This window comes from Athene cunicularia (assembly GCF_003259725.1).
Source record: "Athene cunicularia isolate RWA chromosome 24 unlocalized genomic scaffold, athCun1 chr24_part1, whole genome shotgun sequence".
Lineage (NCBI taxonomy): Eukaryota > Metazoa > Chordata > Aves > Strigiformes > Strigidae > Athene > Athene cunicularia.
Window position 1 is genome coordinate 6,892,314 of NW_020799132.1, and position 24,201 is coordinate 6,916,514.

Genomic DNA, 24,201 nt, shown 5'->3' on the forward strand with positions numbered 1-24,201 from the left:
GGTCGTGGCTCCGTCACGCCGCGCTCCCGCGGGGGACTCGCCTCGCTGCCCGTGACCGGCGGCAAGGCCGGCGACTGCTGCGGAAACCCTCGCAGGATGAAAACCGCGAAGGGACGGGGCTGGGCACGGGCAGGCAGCGGGGAGCGGACAGGCCGCAGCTAAATCCCGCTCGCCCGCGCCGCTGCCCGGCTCCGGGCTACCGTGGTGGCAGCCTGGAGGCTGCCGGTGGAGGCCGCGAAGGCGGTTGTGCCTCGGGGACTGTCCTTGTCCTCCTGTAAATTTCAGGAGTTATGTTGTGTCGGAGCATCGGTATAAATCCCCGGTTACTTTCATTTGTTGGAGCTCTGGCTTTTTGCCCAGATAACTAAGTAAAATTAGTTTCAGGGGCTATTTAAAAACCAGTTACTTAACACCTCCTGGACAGTTCTCTTCAGAATTGGGTTATATTTGCCTATCTTGCATAAACTGACGTCTGCTCCTGTGCCTTCGAGTGCTCGATGCTGCAGTTGAAGCTGCGCCTCGGCTGCTGCCGCTTTGTGCAGGGCTTGGCCCTTGCTTTCCGGGGAAGAAGCAGGTTGGCGCTGGTAGAGCGGAGCCATCGGTTCAGCGGCTTCGAATGCCCCAGCCTGATCCCGCAGCTACAAGTTGCGCTCCTGTTCTCGGCCTCCTCCTGGAGTCGAGGCTTCTTTTGAGTGGTGCGAACTCCGAACTCTGCAAAATACCCAAGCGGAGACCATCTTTTGCATGGGAACAGTTGATTTTTTTTTTTCTGAAGGGTGGCACAAGGCACGTAAATTTTCTCTGGAGACCCTGTTTAGCATTGACAGGGCCGGGGCTGGATTTTGCGCGTTGTCAGTGGATGGTGGAAGAGGTTGCAAAGCTTGAAAAACTCGTGCTTTGCTAAATGGCCGTTTGCACTTGTTCTGACTGCCGTGGGGCGGCCGAGGGCAGTCTCTTGGCTTTAGGAAGCAGCGCGGCTCGTTCCTGCTGGGACGGTGGGTGTACTGGTTGCCGCTGCCGCTGAGCCTCGTGCGGCGAGCCGGCTGCTGCAGGGCGGGTTGGGTGTGCTTGCACGCTGCCCTGCGTCGTTGCGCGGAGGAGACATGATCCCTCACAACTCCGAGAGCGCTCCCAGACCGGGGAAATACCTGTGCTGGAACAACTGCCGTCTGTTCGGCTGTGCCGGGGCCTGCCGGGCTGAGCTGGGATAGCTTGGAGCTGAAACTTGACCTGGAAGCTTTCTGTGCTCGGAGGTCAGGTTTCCTTTCAAATCCCAGCCTGTGAAGAGGAGTGAGAGCAAAGGGATTGTTTTTGCCTGCAAACCCTCAGCGCTGTTGTTTCAGTGCTTCCCTGTCACTGACGGGGCCGTTGCTACTGACTCTGAGAGGGGAGTGGGGAAGGAGAAAGGAGCTACTCACTTTGAGCTCCAGGAGTCATGAGGTTAGAGGGGAGGTATCGATGTAAAAAGCATTGGAAAGGGTGAAGCTGTATGGGAAGGCCTCGCTGAATGGCAGCAGGAATACCAAATAGTGCTGCCTAGAGCTTGTTTTCATCAGGGTAATACTTGTAATAGTTTGGCTTAATGGAAATGACTTAGGAGCAAGTAAAGCCGTGGCAAAATGGTCCCATTTATCGATCTGAAAGAATTCTTTGCTCACTAAACACAAGTGTCGCCCGGCTGCGGGCTGGCGGCCCCCTCCAGAGGTGGTCTCTTCCAGTAGTGGCTGCAGAGAAGAATCGGGCAGCGTTCAAATATAGCCACGAATCCCAGCACAGACTTGACCCCGTGTCACGTTCTCCGGGAGAAAAGCTGGTTTGCTCGTCACGGCCCCTCCTTGGGAACCGCACTCGCCTGACGTCTCCGAAGGAGCTCCAGCGCGAACGCCTGCGTAAGCTTGAACACGCCTTGTACCCTCTTTTTAGACCTTTTCACGAAGGTGAAGCGAATGACTCGCTCCGCTCGTGCTGACCGCTGCGCGTCAGTTTAAAGGCGGCCCCTGGATGAGGCTTTGGAGCCCGTTTCCCTGTCCTGGGGACGTTTACCAGGTCAAGCGGACTTTGACACGGCATCTGAAGATAACAGCCTCGGCATTCCTGGCTGGCGTCCCCTTTTCCCTAAAAAAGAAAAGCAGAGAATAGTTTGGTGCCTGTTCTTGGAATAAAGGCCCGGGATTTTCGTCCCCGTTTTGAAACGGAGGGCTGGGTTTATTTGCAGAGAGGAGGAGAGCGTGTGCCGTGCGCGCCTGGCTCTAATGGTCTGGCACACAGTGCTGACACAGAGCGTTGCAGTTTACATATAACTGAATTTCACAAGTCGAATGTGGGTCAGCAGTGTTGGGGACACTAACGAAAGGGAATGTTAATCATCCCAAAGGGCAGGAGGCCTGTATTCATAATTGTCTCTGCTGGAACTAATGAAATAGAAGGGAACAGTTGACAATTTACGTATTAACCAAGCCAGCAATTTACATTCAGGCCCTGGTTATGCAAAGTCAGAATCTTGCGCTCTGTAAGAGAGCTGTTCTGATGGCTGGGCAGGAACTGGAGCCGCTGCTCTGACTGGGATTAATTGGGCACCTGCAGGATAGCTTGCTGCGTCTCTCCTTATCTGTTTCCTGCCTTCTGTCCCCCTTCCCTTTGTCTCTTCTCATCTCCCACAAGAAACCCTTTCTTGCTTCTGTTCTCAAAATCTTCCAAGTGACCTACTGAATGAATTGTTTTCCACACAATTTCCATTTATAAATCATCCAAGTGACTTCATTAGAATTCCAGCTCTGTTCAGACGCTGGAGTTGTTTTTAACGCCACATTTTTTCATAGGGGTTGATCCGTGAACGTTAACAGAGTGGACTTCATGAGCGCACTGTGGAGCACGTACTGTATGTTCCCCTGCTCTTCAGAAGCCGCGTTTCGGCCTTCAGGAGCTGTTGGGGACGAGGAGGGAGGAGAGGGACTGCTGTGACTGCTGTGCCATGCCCAAAGCTCGCTGCTGTCCTTCCTCCCCTTGGGTCAGCCACAGCCTGGAGACCCGGCCAGCCTGTGGAGCGTCCCCGCCGCCGTCCCGCCGCCCCTCGGGTGTTGCAGCGAGCAGTACGTTGCTGTAAACGTTCCACCTTCCCTTCTTCTGTGAGTTCAAGCCGTTGCCCTGTGTGTATCGAGCGTTTCCTTGGGACATGAGTATTAATTTTCACCTCCGTTTTTCTCTGGAGGTGGAGATGAGAATTCACAGTCCCGGGAGAACGTGGCTACCTCCCGAGTCCAGTGATCTTTCTTCTGTGCTGTCCTAACTTCTTCCAGGCTGGTTGTCCGCTTTCGGAGTCCCTGAGCATTTTAAATAGCAGCTAGGGAATGGGCAAAGCTAGGAAGGAGTTTGACTAATCCTGCCTAAGGGCGTCCTGTTTTAAGGGGCTACCTGGGGTCGATGTGTTGGATAGTAACCCAAAGCCGTGGTGCTTTGATCTTTGGCAGAGCGGAGCCCTTTTTCTACCATCACAAGCACAACTGGAGAAAGGCTGGAGTGAAGCAGATTTTTTTTTTTCTAGGTTTTGAAGGAGCTGAGCTTTTTCTGGAAAACTGGAGACACCTCTGCTCTTACTTGAAGAGGGTGTTCCCTTCCATGAGAGAACTGCCTTAGTTTCTGTGGTTTGTCTTTGGGTGAGTTGGAATTGTCAGCGGAACAACGTTGGCGCTGCAGTTCTTGGAGGTGGGCACTGGGGTGCTTAAACAGGGTGAAAATCCGACTGGTAGACTTTACTGGTCATCAGGCTTGGCTGCTCTGGGAGGCACCGGGCTCCAGCGGCGTGTTCAGGGTGATCAGCTCGGAGCAGGCTGCGTGCCGGCGCGCCGAGCTTCATCGTCGTCACATCAAATGGAAGTCGCTCAGCGTTGGTGCCGTGTGTTGTGTAACGAGCACCGTGAGGGCCCCGCGTGGTCGCTGTTCTGAATCACTTTCTTTTTCAGTGCTTGTTGGTGCTTCACCTGTCCCGCTGCTTCTTTCTTCTGGCTGTAGGGAAGGCCGATGCTTGTGGACCGCTAATTCCTCAGGCATCTGTTATGCTGCTGCTCACGGGGCCTTTGTTCTCATCATTTGTGTGCTGAGGAAGAGTTGTGTTTTAGTTCTCGTCTGGTGGGGAGATTCCGTAAAAGCCTAAAAGCTGGAGATGGGCTTTGGCTAAGCACAGCTGCCGCAGCGGGGCTTAGAGGGACTGTTTCTGAAAACCTCAGAGTGGCATTACCCCTACCAACTGCAGCTGAAGTGCTGACACGATGTTCCGTTACAACTTTTTTCTTGCTGTAGCAAGTAACGTACGATTACCGAGAGACTAATGCAAGAGCAGGATATAAATTTGAGGCCAGGCTCCTTCTCGCGGAGTCCAAGGGCACTAACACACAGGAAGGGGTCAGGAGAGGCAGCGGGCACGTCCCTGCAGGGGCAGGGTGACCAGGGGGCCTTGGGCACCTGGCCTGCCTTGAGCCTTTTGGGCAGGGGAAGCGGTCTGAAAGAGCCAAGATACTGAGGGCCTGCTCTGAGCTGTGTTGCTGTTGGATTAGTTGGGGGTTGGGGTGGGCACCTCTGCAGCCTGGCTGCTCGGCATCCCTTCCTCCTGGGCCGGAGCTCCAGGGCTGCTGCGGCAGGAGGCGGGACGGAGCCGTGGGAGCCAAGCAGCGCCGGTCAGCGGGGTGCTGGCATCTTTGGGCAGGTCCAGAAGTTGCCCCTGTGAGGAAAAGTAGCTGCTGCTGGCAGGAGCGGGGAGGGGAACGGCTGCGCCATAAGAAGGGATCAGGGTCTCTTCTCTTGGTAGAGATCTCGCAAGGGTTTTGCGAATGCTGCAGAGGCCTAATTAGGGTTTCTGAAGCCCGTGTTCTCATCTGTGATTGAAGGAGGAATCGTGTTAGAAGGAAATAAGGAAATGGCAGTATGTTGCTGGGAGACTGGGCTCCTTGGGTATTAGATATTTTCACAGAGAAGCAGCAGCTAAACTCCTCTTTCCCTACGTCCCCTCACTGGGTCGTGTATCCGCCTTGTGCAATTGCTGCAGAAAGCTGCTAGCCCGAGGAGCTCGCCCCTTCTTGCTCTTGTCAAGACGGTTGCATAATGACTGTGTGTTTTTCCCCACGACAGTAAAGCTGTAGGAAGTTGCTCCGGTGCTGCCAGCAGAGCAGCAGTTACAGTTTGTAGTGGAAGTTCTCCCTGGCTCAAGAGTTTCTCATGTGAACTGTGACTTCTTCCCCTCGCGAGCGCGACGGGCGCTGTCGTCTGTCAGTCCCACCGTCGTCTGCACGGCGCGACAAGGCGCTGTGCAAGCCAGGGCCAAACTGGCTCCAGTGTGTCCCTTTGGAGCTCGCAGGGGTTTAAGCAGAGCAATTTGGAAAGTCTCTAGTTAAGCCATTGTACTCATTTATTACAGACAGGGCCTTTCTGCTGATCCCAGTCCAGGGGTTTAATATGCTGCATTAACACTTAAATGAAGAAACCGCTGAAGGCTGATTCATTATTAGTCATTATGTGTCTTTTTCTAGTAACTCTGACCCCAAGTCTCTATAGTGGAGGCTAAACCTCGCCCTCTCTGTTAAATGGCCATCAAAGGGGTTCCATAAAAAGGGAATTATGTGGCTTCAGCCAAGTTTCAAAGCAGTCGAATCTCACAAACCCACGCAAACAAACTCCCACGCCCGGTGGAACTGACACGCTGTGCTCAGAAATAGCGCAAGCGTTTGCGTGTGCGGGGGGAGCTGAGCCGAGCTCCGCTCGGCAGCAGTGGGCAGGGGGTGGGCAGGAGATCCCGGGGCAGCCCGAGCATCTGCTGCCGAGGTGGATGGCGCTGGGCGCCGCCGGCTTTCCCCGGACGGGGGGCGGCACGCCTGGCCGGCCGCTCTCTTGAAGCGTTTAATCCTTGCCGAGCGCGCGTCCCGAGGACACTGAAATGTTGCTGTTGCTTCTGGCTGTCCCGGCGGCCTCTGTGTCCGGCACTGGGGACGGTTACCAGCCTGGGCATGGGGGTCTCGTGGCGCTGCAGAACCGGGGGAAAGGCGCCGTCCTTGCGTAGCGCAGCAACGCTCCTTGTGTCCGGAGCGACTCGGCGTCCCCGTGGGGGCGCGGAGCCTCGCTGTGCAGAGCTGGGCTTCAGTCTGTGGTTTGCGGTGATGGTAGCGCTGATTATTGAAGCGACTTGGTTATCGTGTGCGGGTGGTGGGAGCGCAGATATTCTTCCTGAGAGTTCCTGAATTTCCTGCCTGAACGGTCTCTGGCGCAGGGGAGGCTGCAGGTGACGTGGGATGCGTTTCACCTGGCTTTGGATATGAAAGCCTGGGGCTGGCTGGGGGGAGGAGGTGGCTCGTCCGGAGGGTGATTCAGCGCACCCTAAACCACGTCGGGTCGCGGGAAAGGAACTGCTCGTTTCTCTCCAGTGACTGGAGAGCCCGGCGTAACCAACCTCCCAGAGCAAGGCGGCTGGGTCCTGCCTCACCCATCCACCTCGGGCCTGCTCGCAGGAGTCGTCTGCGTGCCTGGGGTTATTGTCTTGGTTTGCAGATGGATGAAGCCACTGGCCTCAGTTTTGGTATTGTGTAATGCAGAAGCCAGCTGTGTTACTGACAGTCCAATTTGATGTTTTCATTGTAGTTCAGTATCTCCTCAACATTTGCCCCTTTCCTGTATGGGTTGGCAATCAGAAGCACTGCCTTCAGCTTCTTAAAGTATCTGATGCAGTTACAGTACATTAATTATCGAGTTTTGAAGCTCGTTTAGAAGAAAAGGAGTCTCTGTAGGGTATCAGCATGCGACTGCGGGCCCGGAGCTGGAGGCTGGAGTGGTTTGACGGAGCGCCAGGCGCAGGGCGACTGTCAGGACTCCATTAGGAGAGCGCACGCCTTGGAGCTCCTGGGAATAAAAGAGAATGGGGGGCTGCAGCAGCAGATTAAAGTACGGCAATTAAAGTCTGGATCTGGAGGCTGCGTACGTCTGCTGCCTTTCAGCAAACAGATGGATGTTTCATGTCTCATTCCAATAACTTTTAAAATATGTTTAGGCCTATTGGAAGTAGTTTTGAATGAGACGGACCCAGTGAAGTGTGTTCAAGGCTGAGGAAGTGCACATGGATTTCTGCAGCAGAAGGGAAGATGCATTTTTTTAAAGGTTTTTTTCCTTACCTAAGCAAGTTTCTCTCGGCTGTGCTGGCTCTTTGGCTGCCTCGGACTTTCAGCTGTATCGCTTCCTGGAGAGCCTCTTCCCGCGCATGGACCGTGTGTGCGGAAATACGGCTGTGACGTGGGGAGAGGCAGAACGGTGGCGGGCGGGTGGGAGAGCCACGGCCGGCGCAGCGCGGGCACAGGAGGGTTTAGAGGCTCGGGGATCTGCTGTCGTTTAGCTTGAGGTGTTTCTCAGTTTTTTTGCCTGCCTTCAGGCTCCTCGGGTAGTTCCAGGGGTGCTTCTGGTCCCTCTCAGGGGACAGTGTCTTCAAGCTGAGACTTCTTGCTGATGGGTAAAGGCTGCTGAATTGAAGTTGATGAGACTTCACCTAAAAACTAATTTTGCAACATCTGAGTTGGTTGGGTTTTTTTAATGGAAGGAGTAACTTGGCAGGCTGTATGTAATTGTGAAGTCTGATCAGATAATGCGCTGCACAGTAGCAGCGATGCTCATCTGCGGTCGCTTCGGGTACGGCGCTGCCGTGGAAGCCTCGCGGGGGACTGAGTGGTGCTGGTGGCCCTTGCTGGGGCAGCGCGGGTGTGCGAGGGGAGGTGGGCCTGCCTGTTCGGATCTCCTGGGGTATGGAGAGCGTCTTAACAAGGGTGAAAAAATACCCCTCATCGTCTGTGTGCCTAGAGTCTTACCAAGACCCTGGTCCATGCTTTGCTCTAGTGATGCCACTTTTCATGGTGTGTTTGTTGCTGCTCCTCCTTGCTATCCCTTTGGGAAAGGGTTTGTGCTTACCTTTTGCCTTGAGGCCTGTGATCACTATTGCCTTGCGGGTGAAACCAGCTGGGCAGTTGCCCATTCAACTGCTGAGCTGCGTTGTTGGCCATGTAAGTCTTGAACCGTCCGCGCCAGCTTTGTGCACTACCACAACGGAAAGAGGCACGGGTCTCTGGCCTGGTCCAGCGCTGCCTTTGCACTGGAGGAATTTGTGCTGTGGAAAGGTGTTTGCCTTTTGGCCGTGTCAGCGTGACCGTGTATCTGTGCTTCCCAAATTGCGGTTTAAGCTCAGTAGCACTGGCAGCAACCGAAGATGAAAAGTATTAGCCTTCATGCTTAGTCTTTCCTCTCCAGCTGCGCTTGTAGGAGAGCCTGGGGCTGTAATCTGGCGAGCGGCTCTGTCGAGGTTATCAGCTCGGCTGGAGGTGCCGCTGACGGCCGGGGCTCCCGGCAGCGCATGGCACCCCCAGCCAAGGCCGCTGCCCATGCAGAGCGCTGCGGCCCTGCCGGCTGCTGCGGGGAACTGTCCCAGCCTCTCCCCTGCCCGGGAGAGGGGAAAAGATCCTGTGCCCGCTTGGTTTGTGGGAGGTTTTCTCTGTACCAGGTGGCCAGAAGACAACAGTGCTCTCCTGCAGGAAGGCTCCACTGTGCCTGGTGTCTTCCGCATCCCCAAGGCTGGTAACAGCTGTAGCTGGCTTCTGCACTTTTGCAGGTCGGGGGCTTCCCCCGGCTCCCCCCAGTAAGGCTGAGCGCTGTATAGCGTGGCTTGTGCTACTGGTTCTTTGCACATGTAAATGTACCATTAAACAAATACAATCGTTACCCAGTAGCCATGAAGAGTGTGTTCTTGGCTGTACAAAGCCCATCTATGCTCATGCATCTCAAGCGTTCTGACACAGCGAGAGGGTTGTCAGTTATACAGCAACTGTTTGTTTTCAAGGACAATCCTGTTGGAAACCTATAAAAATCATTCTGAATCCATCTCTGTACAAGAATTTTAATATTTGGCTTCTGTGGAGGCTCTTTCACCTGAGCTGCTTCGGGAAGTGTGAGATAAAGCCAAAGGCTTTTCCTTTCTGCTGGTGAGTTCAGCTGTTTTATATTGGAAACAAGATACAGAGTTGGGGAGGAGAAGGAAATCTCGGTCGCTACCTCCACGGGCTCGCTGCGGCGTGGGTGTTGTGTGCTCGCTGCCCTGGCAGAGTTGCAGGGGATGTGCGTTTCCCACAGCAGCTGAGGTACGGGGCGAAGCCTGTGCTTAGTCAGAACAAAATATTTTTTTTCAGCCAAGTTGAAACTCCTATTACACAGTAAAAAGACAAGTGAAGACTGACTATAGGTAGTTTCTCACTTAGTAGGCGCTTCTGCAGTTTCTGAGTCACTTGCTAGACAATGTGGGCCTTAATCTCTGCTTCCCATTGTTTGTGTGTGTGTGAGCGCTGTTGGTCCCAGTTTGGGACCGCGGACAAAACTGAACTGTTGTTCTCGCTTGCCGTGGGCCATTGAGGCTGTTGGGTATAAAGTGAATTCCTTCACATCAGCTCAAAGGGAAATATGGTGGCTCGGGAGTGGCAGTACGGGGTTTGAGGCTGTACCGTGGGTTTTTAAGCCAAGGGTGGGATGCAGCCTTTAGTTATGAGGGTCACTAAGTTGTCTAGTTCCTTCTGATAAGCTTTCAGAGACCTGGAAAACCCCTGTGTTGTCCTGTACTGGTGAGTTTCCTGGTGAAACACACCCTTTAGTCCATCTTTTCTGGGTGGCAGTGGTCACTCGTGTGCTCTACCCTAAATCTGACAACAGCGAGACGAGCAGTTCGGGGAAAAAATGCTTCAGAAGATGTGCTGGTAGAGCCCGGGGAACAACATCAGATTTGTACCAAGTATTTCTTTGGGAAAACTGCAGCTGAGAATCTTGGAGCTGCTCAAGAACATGCGGAAGCTGATCATCCTTTGTGTGCAAAGACTGTTTTTTCTCGGGACGCGAGGTTGGTGGGTGCCTCCCCCAAAGGCCTGTAGAAGCGTGCGGGATTTGCTGACTGTTGGGCCTCCGGGAGGATGGGGAAGCAGCTCTTAGTGTTGCTTCCTAAAACATGTGGGAAGTGGCAGGACTAAAATTCGTGTGTGGTTCGAGGATGGCAACACGCTTTGCTCTGTGAGCGGAATTGCCTGTTCTGTGTCGCAGATCAAGGTTTTCAAGAATCCTGCCCCGTTCCGGCGGTCGGAGCTCTGGCACCTGCCGGGCGGTGCGGGAGTGGAAGCTGACGTGAGAGCCTGCGTGACAGCAGGGACTCGGCGCTCCCGGTTTGGCGCTCGGGTCATCCTAAGACTGGGATTATCACAATCAAAACCTGGACAGGCATGCATTTTTTTTCTTCTAGAGTGGCATTTTTGGGTGATGATTAAATTTCTTGAACTTTTGTAGGGCTTAATTTACAGGCAGGTTGGATTAGGGTGCAAGATAAACCCTTCAGAAGTGTATCAAATCTTACACATCCTGAGAAAACAGGAACGGAGTACTGAAACCACACTGATACAGCTGAGGCAAGAGGGATGCTACTTGCTAGAGGTGTAACTAGGTGTAAGACCTTGAGAAACACTGTTGGCAGAGTGACCAGGCAAGGGCGGCGTGTGGCCGAATCCGTGTTTGCTGGTGGGGGGTTCCTTGTCACCGCAGCGAGGTGCAGAGCATCGGTAGTTCGTAGTGCAGCAGGAAACTAGTGGGAAAATGAAATGTGTCAGAGCTTTCACCATGGCAACAAAGCCCAGCTCACAGCCCAGCGAGGCAAAAGCGGGTCAGGTCTGTGCAGAGCAAGGTGGGAGCCTGCTGGAGGCTCTGTGCCTCTCCAAACCCTGCCCCGAATTCCTGGGCGAGAAAAGCCTCCTGTGGTGTACAGGGCTGGTAAGGTGACTGGGACCGGCAGGGTTTGGCGGCGGGGATTGGAAGTGGGTTCTGCTGATCTCACTCTTGCTTCAGCAAAGCATCTGACCTGCTGTCGAAAGGCTGCAGTGGATGGGAATGTTTTATGAACTCCAAACAGTCATTCAGTTTGTTTACCTTTCCTTGATACTTGTTTGGAAATAACAGGGAGCAGTTGTAAGACAACTTCATACGACAGTGCCTGATTCAGCTGCTTAATTCTCGGGCTCTTTCTCCCAGATTTGTGAACAGCCCGCTGGTCACACTAGCCCTGAATCCCATTCTGGTGGCACGCCATCAGCTGGCTCATCTGCCGCCTTCTGTGAGGTCGCAAGAAAGGGGCTGAGCAGCCCTGGCATCATTGGTGGCACCTGGAAGGGCCATTTCTGCCTCTGGCCCCCGTGACAGTGTCTCTTGACACAGCTTCTCCCCGCGTGGTCTGGCCATCCCCAGCCAGGCCCCGCTCGTGGCGGAATCAACGGCAGCGGGCTCTGCGCGACGCTGCTGCTCGGGAGTTGTTTTCTTCATAATTGAGCGGGATATTAAAAGGTTTCTGGTTTACAGTTACAGGCGTTGCTCTGGCTGGCGGAGCGTCGAAATTGATACGGCAATTACTGCTGGGCTCGTCACGGGTTGTGACTCTCACATGCTTCGTGGGACCAGAGTGGCCGTCTCTGGAGGGGTGCCACCAGTGAGGCGAGTGGCGGATGCGGGCTCGCACCCGCGCCGGCCCTGCGGCGGCACCGGGGGGGCCCTGTGCCCGCCTGCCACGAGCCCTTCGGAGGGTGAACGCAGAAATTGCCGTCGGGCTGTCCGTTTGGCAGAGCTCAAATGTGAAAAGAAAAATAATAGCAACTTTAGAAGTGCAATGAGAACAAGAATATTTTATAAAATTTGCTTATCCCTGTCATCTTCTCTTTGCATTTGTCCTCAAGGCAAGAACTGCAGCTGAAGTAGGGTTTTTCTCTTTAGCGCCGTGTTTCACCAGTCTGCTTCACATTCTCTACTTCTCAGCCTCATGGCATTAGAATTAACTGTTTCATTGCAGATACCAGGCTTCCACCGAACGTTGTTTATGGTCACATTTAATAAATTCATACACATATACTCGATCGAAAGCTGCTCCTCCAGCGCTGGCCTGGGGCTGCCGGAGGAGCGGTGCCTCGGGCCGTGCCCGCAGCCGCCCGGCTGCCCCGGCGCGTCCCCCTGCGACGTGCAGCAGTGACCAGGTCCGGGTGTCGCGGCCCTTTGGCGGGGAAACGCCGCTTCCTGGCGGATTTGCATCCCAAGCCCTAAGTCAGCAGTTTGGGGGTTGTGTGGTAGGGTGCCCTGGCTTGTTCGGGTGAGTCATCGCTCAAATAGTCACCGGAGCAAATGTGCTTGTCCGAACACGAGGTGCTCTGCAGAGACACCCGAGCAGGCTATTTTAAAGCACGTTACGTGTGTCTGAGGTAAACAGCAAAACGCTTTTTGTTTTACCACATGTAGGGCTCCGGAGTCGAAAACCTGATGCGTTAGTCTGTGCGCTAAGACCGCCTTCCTTGCTGCCTGAAACAAAGCTTGCTTCCTGTCCTCCCAGTTCAGATCCCATCAGGTTGGAGGGAAAAGCGCTTTGGGCCCAGCAGACGTGTTTTCCCTGCTGGGTCCCAGAACAAAGGCTGCTCTGCAGGGTCTCCCACGGTACCGCTGCCTCGTCTCAGGGGGAAACATCAGCGGTGCCTCGGAGTTGTTAGTGGCAAAATTCAGTGCCTAGGATGCTCCAGTCATTTAGAAGACGAAGATGATCAACTGTCAGTGAAGATTAAGATTGCTTTTTATTTTTTGCTAGGCCTGTTTTATTTTGTTAAATGCGTGTTGAAGTTTTGTATGGCCATTCCAGTGTTCGCTTTGTTTTGGTCCTCTGCTTTCAGCTGGCTTGGCACAGGGAAGGGTGCAAGTGGCCCTGCAAGAGTGGCACGTGTTGCTGGGAGGTTTATTTGTACTGAGCCATGCCTTCAGTTTGGGGTTCTCACTCCCCTGTGCTACTCACTCACGGCTTGAGTAAGAGCAGTTCATGACATGCGACCTCAGTGAGTCACCTCATCCCAAGTCGGAGGCCGCTCTCAGCCCCGGGGGCTGGTGGAAGCTGCGTGCGAGACACCTGGGTGAGGCCCGAGCGAGCGCGGGCACCTCGGCACGCACCTGCCTGGGGCTGCAGCTGCGGCGCGGGAAACCCTTCAACCTGTGCAGGAAACGCGCTGTCCTCAGCTGCGCTCCCCTCCTGCCCTGCTCCCCGTGCTCTTCCACGGGATTCCTCCCTAAAACACCCTCCCAGCTGCGGAGGAGCCGACTGACAACCACCGCTTCTCTTGCTGCTGTTTGTGTGGAGTAAAGCGTTAGCAAGGTGCCTGTCCTGGCTCCAGCACCGCGCAGAAGACGTTGTGGTGACGCTGTTTTGGCTTTGAATGATGTTTGTCCCTGCTCTGGGCTCCTCTGTCCTTGGGCTCGGTGTGTTTGTCTCCGGCTGCCGGAGTCACCTTGGCAGTCAGAGGGACGATGCAGCACCTGGGGTGCAGCCCGAGCCGCTCCGCAGGCAGCGCTGGTGGCGGGGTGACGCCTGGGGCCCCGGGCTGCAGGGGGTAGCGGTTCCGTGGCCAACAGAAAATTGTAGAGCTGGGAAGGGGATTTTGGCCCTGCTCGAGGCAGAGGGGCGAACGGGCTCTTGCTGCCAGGCCCTGGCAGTAGAGCCCGAGGCTCGGTGACCGCCTGGCCCTCGGCACCAGCAGGTCTGGGTGCTCGGGGCCCGGCCTGCCTTTGGCTGAGCTCTGCTGCTCGAAAGCCGGGCACAGGCTGGGCCACCACGGTAAAAACTAACCCGGTCCTTTGGATCTGGGGTGTGACCTCTCCAGTTTGTGACACCGAGCTCAGGCTATGGGCATCCTTCCGTGGAGTTCAATTCCCTCGTGGTTGGCAAATTGCGAGACAGATGCACAGACCTTTTAGCGCAACAGCTTCCTATTGACAGCGCTTTCAGAGTGGCTGTTTGCAACGCCAGGGATTTCCTGCTTCGTTTCTCTTCTCTCTCTAGCGCAGAGTAAACCCTTGGAACTGAATTTCGCATTTCCCAACTGCTTGATAATGGTCGTTGGATTCTATTGCTGTCGGTTCAAACGCACAGGCTGAAGGGAAGACGGAGCTCTGTGTTTTTCAAATGTTTCTAAACCTGTATGTGGGGTGTAAGTCCTCTGCGGGTGGATGGAGTCTGGGTGACAACAGGTGAGTGAGTGGGAAACACCCAGATCTCAAGCTGAACACTTACAGCTTGGCTCTGTCTGTGGCGATAGCAGGAAGGTCTTGACACAGGCAGGCTCGAGTTGTATTCTAGCTGGAAGAGAAACTTAAGTGATGGGGAAACAGGAGGAAGACGGGAATGAAAATAAGTATATCCTTGCTGTTTGGTCTGCGTGTGTCCGGTGTGAACGGCGTGAGCAGGGCACTGCTGCTGTCCGTGTGCTCGGGCTCACGGCTCGGTTTCTCAATTAAGATACTGCGAGAGTGTTGCAAAAAGCTTTTTGGGAAATGAAGGACTTTGGGATCCGTTGAGCTCCTATCAAGCTGATGTGTACAAAGTCCCTTTTCATAACATTGCTGAGCCAGTTCCGTCTGGGGGAGTGACGGTGAGGGCCTCTCCTCGCACGGTTGGGCTTCATTCCAAAGGATTCCGGTCTCACGCACATGTATGAGAATGTTTTTTAAAAAAATAAATCCCTAAGCCTCTTCTGGTGATATTACTGTCATTACTCTGCTGGTAGTTTTTAGAAGTTACAGTTTAAGTACTTCCCTAATTCTGTCCTCTCCTGCCATGTGTCTAAAAACGCCCCTAGAATTAATGCCAGACACGGTGGTTGGAAGTCATGTTGACTGACGCCTTGGGCAACCAGCTCAAGATCAGCAGGAGGAGATACGAGATACTTGGTTGCTGTTCAAGCTGATAGTGCCGACGAAATATTTAGCACATAGGTGACACTTCTAATCTTTAAAGCACTTCATAAACATTGGCTAATCCCACAGAGCAGTTCTTGGTTGGCAACCTATTTGTCTTCCCTAGAGAGAGCACACGGCCGAAGGACTGGGTGCAGTTTGCAGTATGAGGCTGCGCTAGAGCTTGAATTTCAATTTGGTTTTTTTAAAGTATAATTCGAGCTCCTCAATCTGCTGCTGCTGTGACGTGAGGCACGTGATCTGCGTGCACTGCCCTTGTACCTGGAGCGGGGGATTCCCTCTCCTCCTTCCCGGGACGCTGGACTGAGCTGCGTGGCAGGGCGAGGAAGCATCAGGGCAGTTATTTTTAATTCCATGGCCACGCTTGCCCTCTGCTCTTTGTGGGCTCTTCCTCTGCCTCTCCCCAGGGCCTGACTTGGCTCTGGGGCCTCTCCGGCTGCAAGGGTGGCGTTCGCTTCCCCGCTGCTCCTGGGCGGCATGTCTGCGCCCTTCGGCTTACCCCGGGGCGGGACGGGCAGGTGAGGAGGAACGTGCGTACCGGCCACGCAGAGGAGCCACGAGCGGTTGGAGTGGGAAAGGAGAACTGGCTATGGCAGGCAAAACCTGCTGGCTTCCCAAGGGCGTAGAAGGCTCCCCCATCTGTGTGCCAGGCCACCTTTGTTTTCTCTTCACTTAGAATTTTCTTAGTGGACTGCAGAGGGTTCCGTGGGCTCGTCCCCCATGTTTTCTGGTTTAGCTGAGCGTGCAGGAAGGGTTGTGTGTCGGTCCCTCGCGGGCTGCAGCCCTGCCAGCGCAGGCTGCTAAGGAACGCACCCCGAGCAAGGGGGAGGAAGAGTTCAGAGACCACAGCCGTGAGGGCGTGGGAATAGTGGAAGTGACCTAGGAGCTGCGCGATCAGCCAAACTTCTCCCGTTTCCTGGAGCTGGAGGTGCGTGAAGGTGAGGAAGAGCAGGCTGCTGAAGCCAGCGCAGCCCCGGGGAGCGCGGTCAGAGGCAGTGGCTGCGCGCGGGAACCTGCGGCTGCGCGGTCGCCGCTGGCTGACGGGCGGGTGAGACTCGGAGCAGTGCAGAGCGTCGCGGGCTCTCGTGGTGTTAGCCTCAGTACAGACGACTGACGAGATAGCTCAGACGTCAGCAGTTTGTTTTCTAGGAGGTGGTTAGCTGCCAGCTTTTGAGTAACTCCTTAGAAGAAGGTGCCTAATGTAAGAGTGAACTTGTTTGTTGGCGTGGACACAAGTCGGCCTTTGATTCAGTGACTCCATGCCGGACGCTTTCAAGGGCCTTTGGAGTCAGACTGCTCACGTGTCCCTTTCTTCTCAGCCTTGGAAGGTTTCTGGCTGGCTGGGGCTGCGTGTGTGACCACAGGACACACAGAGTCCCGGCCCGAGAGTTCATTTTAGTAAGAAATACAGCCAAAGTTCCCGTAAGCTCTTGCTCCCTCTGCCGCTGTGATAAACGTGCTTATAAATTCACGTAGGTCGGAATTTTGTCTACCTTGTGCACCTGTGACGCTCTTTAGATGCACATTTGATAAAAAGCAAATGAGGAGTCAGAAGTCTAATTAGAAGTCGTTGGGGAAATACTCTGAATAGACAAACGTAGCTGTGGAAAACTTGTCCTTCATTTCGCGTGGCCGTGGCCCCTCGTCCCTGCACGCAGCAGGGAGGACGGGTCAGTGGCTGAGATCCCCTTTCCCCCCGGCGGCAGCTGCGGGCCGGGCGCAGCCGTGGCAGGGCGTTGCGCTGTAGCGCGCTCAGCAGCTGTAGAGGATTGCTGGTCCGGGGGCGCTTCAGAGCCTGGTGGTGGGCTCTGACTGTCTGTGCCGCTTCGCCTGGCCAGCCGGCAAGGTCCGATAATCGCTTGGATGCGTTGCCTCGCTGCTTCTTTACGGTGAACATCATGCGGTAAATACCGATTGCCTTTTTCATCACCTCCCTTTCCTTCCCTACGTTTGGTAGTAAGGTATGGTAGAGAAAATGCGAAAACCTGAATTAATTCCACACCTTAGGTATTTCAAGGCTTAAATCTGGCCTGTCCTTCCTGCACTGCTTCATTTTCATCTTTGTTTTAAAGAGTCAAAAGATTCCTCGAGTGGTGTCAGACTCACTTCTGTTTCAAAGGACCTGAACGACAAGTTACGTTTGCAAAGATTTGGTGTCGAGTATCTGTGGTGTAAGTGGATGCAATTCTGAGTCTCTACCTTCCGAGTATACTTGGAGTGGGGTGAGTTCAGCATAGCAGTTTGACTTCTGTCTGAAGCTTATGAATTTTTTTCATGGGTGGAACGTGTAGGTAAGGAGAGCTCTAGGGCAGCGAGCGGTCTCAAAGCTGGTTAGTGTTCGGGTCTAGGAACTGATGTTACCTTCTGTTCCCTAAATGACATTTTGTAAGCTCTGAGTTGAAACTGATGATTTCCAGCACTGGGCAACCTCCTTGCTGTTCCCATGTGCCCTGCACTGATTTGACGGCGGCGTTAACGGGTGATTTGCTGGTGACCCCTGTAAGGTCACAGTGCTGAGTGCGATAGCGGGCTGTGCAGCGGCCGCGGGGGAGATGATTCAACAGGATGGCTGGCAAGATGCTGATTGCAGGGATAAATATTTTATAAAGGCAGTGGCCCATAGCAGTAGGTGTCCAAGCTGACGAGCCTCGTGCTTGATTTTTCCAGAGAGCCTCAGATGATCCCAAGAACCTCCTGCTGCGTGGGGAATGATGCGCTTGTGGGGCTGCTGTGTCTGAGGAGCCCAGCTGTCCTGGCTGGCCGGGGGGCACGCTGCGTTCCTGCCCATCTGCCGTTTCTCTTTGTGGCTAGCTAGCCACCTGTTTTCAGGTAGGCTGCAGCATGGAGGCAGCACCTCTGGGTTTATTGGCCTTGGATCGGAAGAGTGAGTGGTGAAACTCTTAATGGTCGGACTAGATGATCTTCTAGGTCCTCTCCAACCTAGAGGATTCTGTGAAACCTTCTACTGTGCTGTGGGGGAAGCAGCAAAGCAGCAGCGGGGTCTCAAAGCATAGGAGTGTGGTGAACTGCAGGGGTGCAGAAAGGATTTCTTTGATTTCCGGATTTTTAGGGAGCAAAGTCAATATTTCAGAAGTTATTAGAAACTCTGAAGATTAGACACTTGCCTTAAAAATGGGATAGCTGACTCTTTGCCAAACGCTTGAGCTGCGGGACGTGTGGAGGAAGTGGGTGTTTGACGGCAGAACCTTGAGCAATACCTGTGTGCTTCTTGGACACGGATCTCTGGTTCGTGCTGGGATGCTTGTATTGGAGAGAGATTTAACCGGTGGCTCTCAGCGGATGGAGTTTCATCTTGCTCCAAATATTTTGGCTTAAATCTTAAAACTTCACACATAAGACAGCGCTTCTCAATGCACCTGTTTTTTCTCTTCCTTGTTTGTTTAAAAGCTGGCTTTTAAGGGTTTCCTCTCCTGTCTCAAGTCTCCTTAAGCAAGATGATGTTGTATGGCTTTGATTTGCTACGGGGAGAAGCTGAATTCCTTCTGCTCTTAAACAGCTTGGCCCTTTTCAGCAGCCTGCTCTTGTGGGAAGAGCAAATCTATACGCAGGGCAGACGAGTGCGCTTTCGGAGTGTCTCCCAACTCAGAGCTTGCATGTGGTTCACGAGCTGCATCCCCGGTCATCTGTCACGGGCCGTCACCGGCGCCCGTAGGTGAGTGGAAGGAGATGGGGAATCACATTTACTGCCATACCGGAGAGGAGCCGCCGTCTCCTCAGGCCTCGCGGCAGCCCTGACTCTGGCTTCGAGAGCGCCCTCGTCGTGGAGCTACGGGCGAATATGGGAGGGGATGCTCTACCTCTCATGTTGAAACTGAGGTACTGTGTAGGAAGGAACGTAAGATTTGTATCATCAAAGACTGAAAGCAAGAGGCAACATGACTTTGTAGCCTAGTGAGGAGGGAACTCCCCTGGGAGGGGATAGGCATCGGTTTCCATCTGCGCTCCAGGGACTGTTTATGTATTTTGTGTTGAGAAGTGCTGGATAAAGCACATCTCGAGCTGCCGTCTCGCTAAGAAGTCAACAGATTTCTGGGGAATAGTTGGAGCGTGTGCTGGGATAGCTAACTGTATTTCACTGCCCTTGTCCCTTGCTGCTCTTGACCTGTCTCTCCAGCCTGTCGTTTTTAGGACAGGAACTTTGGTTATTGGCAGCTGACCGCAAGCTGCTGGGTTACTGTAGCTTAGTGAATTAAGACATCTCCACTGCGAGGGGAGTACCGACCACAGGAGTACCACCAGTCTGCTGCAGGGAAAGTACAACGTGCCTGTCTGACCTCCTTCAGACAACCCCAAGCGTAAAGATATCGTAGTGTGTTAGACAACTTTTACCAGAAGATGAGGAGGTTATCAGGAGCTACAAGCTGACAAAGGACCAGTGTAGATTTCATGATTGAGAACTTCCCTTTCACTTCTAACTTACTCCTTGGGTATCTAAATTGTTTAATGAGAGAGTAATACGAAAAACTAGCAGGGTAGGAAGCATGGTTTCCAGTAAAGCTTAAACCACAAGGAGTTTATCAGAATGTTGGGGGCGAGATCTCGCTATGTATTTATTAGTAAAGAAACCAAAAAAGGGGGAGGCACATCTCAGAGGACAGAATAGCTTTGAACTTTGGGGGCATCTGTTTGTAAAAGGTGGGAGGAGGTCAGCCCGTTGGTCACTCGGTGAGGTGTACAGAACTAACTGCTTGCTTGCTCTCAGGAGTAGAAGCTAAAGGGCGTTGCTGGTAAAGCAAGCCTAGTCCTGTAACGTTTTGTTTAGATAAAAAAGATAGAAAGAAGGTTCAGCGGTAACCTGCAGTTGTTTAAAAGTGCTGGGTAACGCGATGAACCTTTTCTGCTCGGCTGCCCGGTCAGGCTGCTCGTCGGTGGGGTGTGCTGAGGCGAGGAGCGCTGCCGTACCCCACGGCCGCAGGTTTCTTGCGGCGAAGGAACAGGCCTTGGGTTGGCGGGAGCCGAGCTCTGGCTCTGCCGTGCTGCTCTGCCCGCTCCGTGGAAGCGAGGGCGCAGCAGACCTCCCGCGGATCCGTCGGTCCCTGGTGCCGGCTGCTCGCCAGGCTGGTTGGGCCTTGCTTGTCTCAGCCAGACCTCTTCCGAGGGAGACTCTGCTCTTTGGCGGATCTTCTATCGTTGGGCTTCGCCGGCAGCGCCAGCTTTGGCTAGAGCACCGGCAGGCTCTTGGGCAGGGAAGAGGTTTTGATTAGATGCATCGTCTTCGTCTGAGGAGGGATGAATGTTCTGCTAGGAAACACCAGTCACCCGTTGAGAAGACTATCAGCTCGTGCAAAAGAGGAAGGGTCTGAGCTTATATAACCAGATCTGCTGGCTCAAAGACTTTCAGAAACAGTTTTTGTGACTGAGCTGGAGCCTAATGACAGCAATATGTCTGCTGGCATTCAGTAACGAATCGCGGTATCTTTGGATCTGTCCGTGCGCTCTCTCCATTGCATCACTCCTCACCAGACCTGAGTGCAATTGAGGAGGGGTTTTAGGAGGGCGTGTGGCTTGGGAGAGATTGCAGCCGACCCCCTGTCGGGGTGAACCCGCCGCCCGTCTCCAGGCCTCCTGCAGAACGGGCTGCAGAGAGCTCGGCCTGTGCAAGGAAGGGATCTGCTCGTGTGCCGTTAGATCGTAAAGTGTCACGGCACTGTCAAGCCAAGTCCGTGGGTCACTCGAACTCATTACGTAACCCCCAGTAAAGAATGGGCCGTGTGTGGGATTGCTGTGGTGCTTCATCTTTGTAAATTAATTTCCTTAAACAGCCGCTGCGAAAACTCTGATCTGTACCTGTCTCTCTGCACTTCTTGAGAGTAGCTTGAGAAGCCCAGGGAAGCACGCGTGTAACGCAGAATTCCGGCTATTTTCAACCTAGACTTGCGTTGTTTTCTTTTTTCTCCGTAGGCCAATAGCTACAGCACTTCAGCAAACCCTCTGTCAGCTCTCTGAGACAGGGAATTTCTTGTAATGCTCGCAGAAGTGTGCGAGTGCCCCCCTTACAGGCGCATCTTTGGATACAGTAGGAGCGGGGTAGGGCTGAAAACCTGCCCCGGGCATCACCCCCTGCAACATGCAGGGACGAGGAGGTGGCCCTGCTGCAGTTCGGCGTTCGGGGCGGTTTAGGTCTCGCTTTGTGCTTTTTATGACTCTTACCTGGTTGTTTTGTACCGCAGCTGCTAAGTTATTGATGCTGCTCATCCCCCTTTCTCCACACCTCTGCAGTGATGCGCTGCTGAAGCAGGGATGAGTAATGCTTTTTAAAGAAGCGCTCCTCTAACCTTTTATGTGTGGATTGAACATTTTAATCTCTAGATTTTCCATTGCATTGGGATGACTGTACATTCCTATCAAATGATTCATTTGATTAACATAACTTTTCTATGAACCAAAATATCTCTTCAGACCCTCAGAGCAACAGAGATCTCTAAGCGTGAGCCCAGATGCTTTGCTGAGCGCTCCGTGTTTTCCACAGCTGAGCGCTGCGTACACACAGGTTGGAGTGTCAGGCTGTCCTTTCTCTCCCCCTACCAAGCGCTCTTAGTTCCCTCACATTCCATTTCAGTGACGTTGGCAAGCTTTTTTCTTTCTTTTTCCCCAGAGGGACTTAGCAGAACTGTTTACCCTCAGCTTCCCCGCAGACGGACGCAGGCGAGTCTTCTCAAGCACAGTGAGATGAACACGAGAGGGGGAAGGAGAGCGGGACCAGAGAGACCCGGAGCGGGAGCTGTGAGCACCTCACGGGTGCCGTGCTGTCCCGTTTTGCTCCGGCAGCGCCTCTGTCACCTCCCTGGGTGTCCCATGGGTGACGTGAAGCACATGGGCCAGCTCCGTGTTTTGCTGTGGGAACGTGCTCTGGCTCCATCGCTCCCGACAGCTGATCCTGAAGCTGTATTCACCTGTGTTAGGGTGTGAAAAAGTATTGTTTGCCGCTTCTTAATGTGATTTCTTTAAATTCTAAGCGTTTCCAAGTTGTTAATCCCGCTGGAATGATAGTCCTTTCTTCTTCAGCCCTGCAGGATGCAGGGGCCCTCTGTGTGACATGGTGCTGCAGCTAATTGCTTATAGTCAGGTTTTGGAGTCTGACCTCCGCACCGTGGGTTGGGTCAGTGTACCAGAAGAGGGATGTGATGCGTAACGAGTGGAAATTGTAGCTTGGAAGAAAGACGTTTTTGTAGAGCCTTGCTGATGGGAGTGACTTACTCCCTAGCAGGCTTGCGGTTTCTTTGGAAGGTGCATGTACTGGCCCTAGCGCATTATAGTTATCTCAGATGTCACTGTTATTTATTCTCTAAGACTCTACCACATTCCATAACCAGGGAAAAGTTCTTGTTTTCCCTGAGGCAGCTGTTGCATTTAAGGAATTTTTGGTACGTGCTAGAATAGAAACTCATTTTCATTTTGTACCTGAATCCTAGAAAGGCAAGCTGACACAGCCGAAGCTCGTTTCTGGAGGGACGGACAAAGTTTTCCCGCATACACGAATCTCTGCGGCTGTGCCAGCTCGGCCAGACTCTTTCCCCTCTTCCCTGCCCCAACTCTAGTGAAATCGTAAGGTGCCAGCAGGGAAAGCCCCTGCGCTCCAGCTGCGATTCTTGGCTTTCTCCTCACGGGGTGGGGGGAAGTCTGAGGCTTTCTGCCCCCTCCCAGGGACGCCGTGAGGCGCCTTTCCCGCAGGACGGCGGCAGCGGCGGTTCTGCCGCTGGGCCGGGAGGGGTCGGGGCACGGCGAGGCTCCGCGCTGGAGGCTGCGGGGCTGGCTGTGTGCTGCCCGCCTGCACCGGCGTCGGCTTGGGTGGCTTTCCGTGGGGAAGGGTCTCTGGAGTTTTTCATGGCTGCTTCTGAGTCCCGTTGGCCTTGGTGGAGACAGGATGATTTTTGGTAAGGAAAGTAGATGTCACTTCTCATACTCTTTGCTCTTTTTACAGCGCGAGTAGCCCACGGAAGGGACATTTCTAAGCGTTGGGCCTTCAAAAGAAAACAAAACGTGGTTGACTTGGTGACGAAGGGGAAGTTGTATTTCTGCTCAGTGTCACGGTTTGGAATACCCTTAAGCTTTGCGTGCTTCTCCCTCCACAAGGCAGACACTCAGAAAAATGCCTGTGTTGAAAGAGGTTTTCCTGGAAGGACGATGGCACGTGCTGCGGTTGCAGGAGCAGCAGCCCCTTACACGTGCTCAGCCTGGGCAGAAACAAGACCCCGCGTCGCCGATGCAGGCATGCAGGACTGCGGCTGCCCAGAGATGAGCTGCAATAAGCCCGAGGTCTCTCTTAGCCAGTTCAGATTTTGATGTGTGGTTTTCAATTTACTTGGACGTGTCTAGAGGATAAGAGATTAACTAGTCCGCATGGCAATAAATTTGTGGGGATTTGTGGAGGTGGGGGGCGGAGGGGAGGATTTGGGGGTGGAGGGAGGAGTAACACGTTGCCTTGGAGGCTTCTTCGCTAGCCTGGATGTTTCTCGGGATGTTCTCTCTCTTCCCAGAAGAGAGATTGTAGCTGAAATGCAAACTGTCTGGGTTATCTGGTTTCGAGCATTGAGGGCAGCGATGATTGTCAGTGTTACCAGTCTTGCAGTTGGTAAATAAGCTTTTTTTTTTTTTTATCTGCATTCAAAGAGAGGAAAAATAATAATCGGCCTTGTGAGACAGTGCCTTTATTTGCTTGCTGGTGTAGTTTAAGTTAATAGAAATCTCATTTATCTCCTCCTGGTAATATATGTCCCTGGAGAGCAAGGTCATCATGAATGATAGAAATGAATGAATAGGGGAGATTGGAAATGTGATCTGAAATTCCTGCAGGCTCACTCATCTCGCACCCTCCGTGTGTCAAGGGAGACGGTATTTACGTCATTGTGCCTTACATAAGGATCTATAATGCGATAGCTCCTGAGGTTCTGTGGGTCTTCTGAGGCTCCTGTGTAATTGGTTCAGTATGTGCTCAGCAGAGCTGCACAGCACTTACATCCCGCTCTGCAGCCGCATGGAAAGATTTTGTATTATGGAACCTTTACGCAGCTCTAGATTTTCTCTTATTTTCCCTTTAATGTCACCGTTTTCTTTGGCCCTGCCGCTGCTTCAGGCATCTTGGACTTGTAGTGCATGCTGGGTTAAAAATGCTAAAGAGCAGAAGAACGCAGTTAATGTGTAAATCAGCTTCCTAAGGCCAAGTAGTCAATATTTGGGTACAATGTTATCAAGTGTGAATAAGCAAAAGGCTGTGTTTGGATTGCTACACTTTTTCCAGGCTTTCTTGTACGGCTGCCATAAATATCTTGCCCAGTGCTGGTAAATTGCTTGTTAAATCAACTTCCTACCTTTTTGGATCACGCGCTTCAGAAACAGTGATGCCTTTGGAAATGCCGTGGCTGGCGTGTG

General features: G+C 53.3%; 1 protein-coding gene across 1 annotated transcript in view; it reads right to left on the reverse strand.

Moving 5' to 3' along the window:
* Positions 1-15,829, reverse strand: part of PAFAH1B2 (platelet activating factor acetylhydrolase 1b catalytic subunit 2) — a 22,968-nt gene extending 7,139 nt beyond the window's left edge. The window contains exons 1-2 of the mRNA XM_026863776.1: positions 15,825-15,829; positions 6,446-6,450 (exon numbers count right to left, since the gene is read on the reverse strand). The gene's annotated coding sequence lies outside the window, so the exon portion shown is untranslated. The remainder of the gene's footprint in view (positions 1-6,445; positions 6,451-15,824) is intronic.
* Between the last annotated feature and the right edge of the window lie 8,372 nt (positions 15,830-24,201).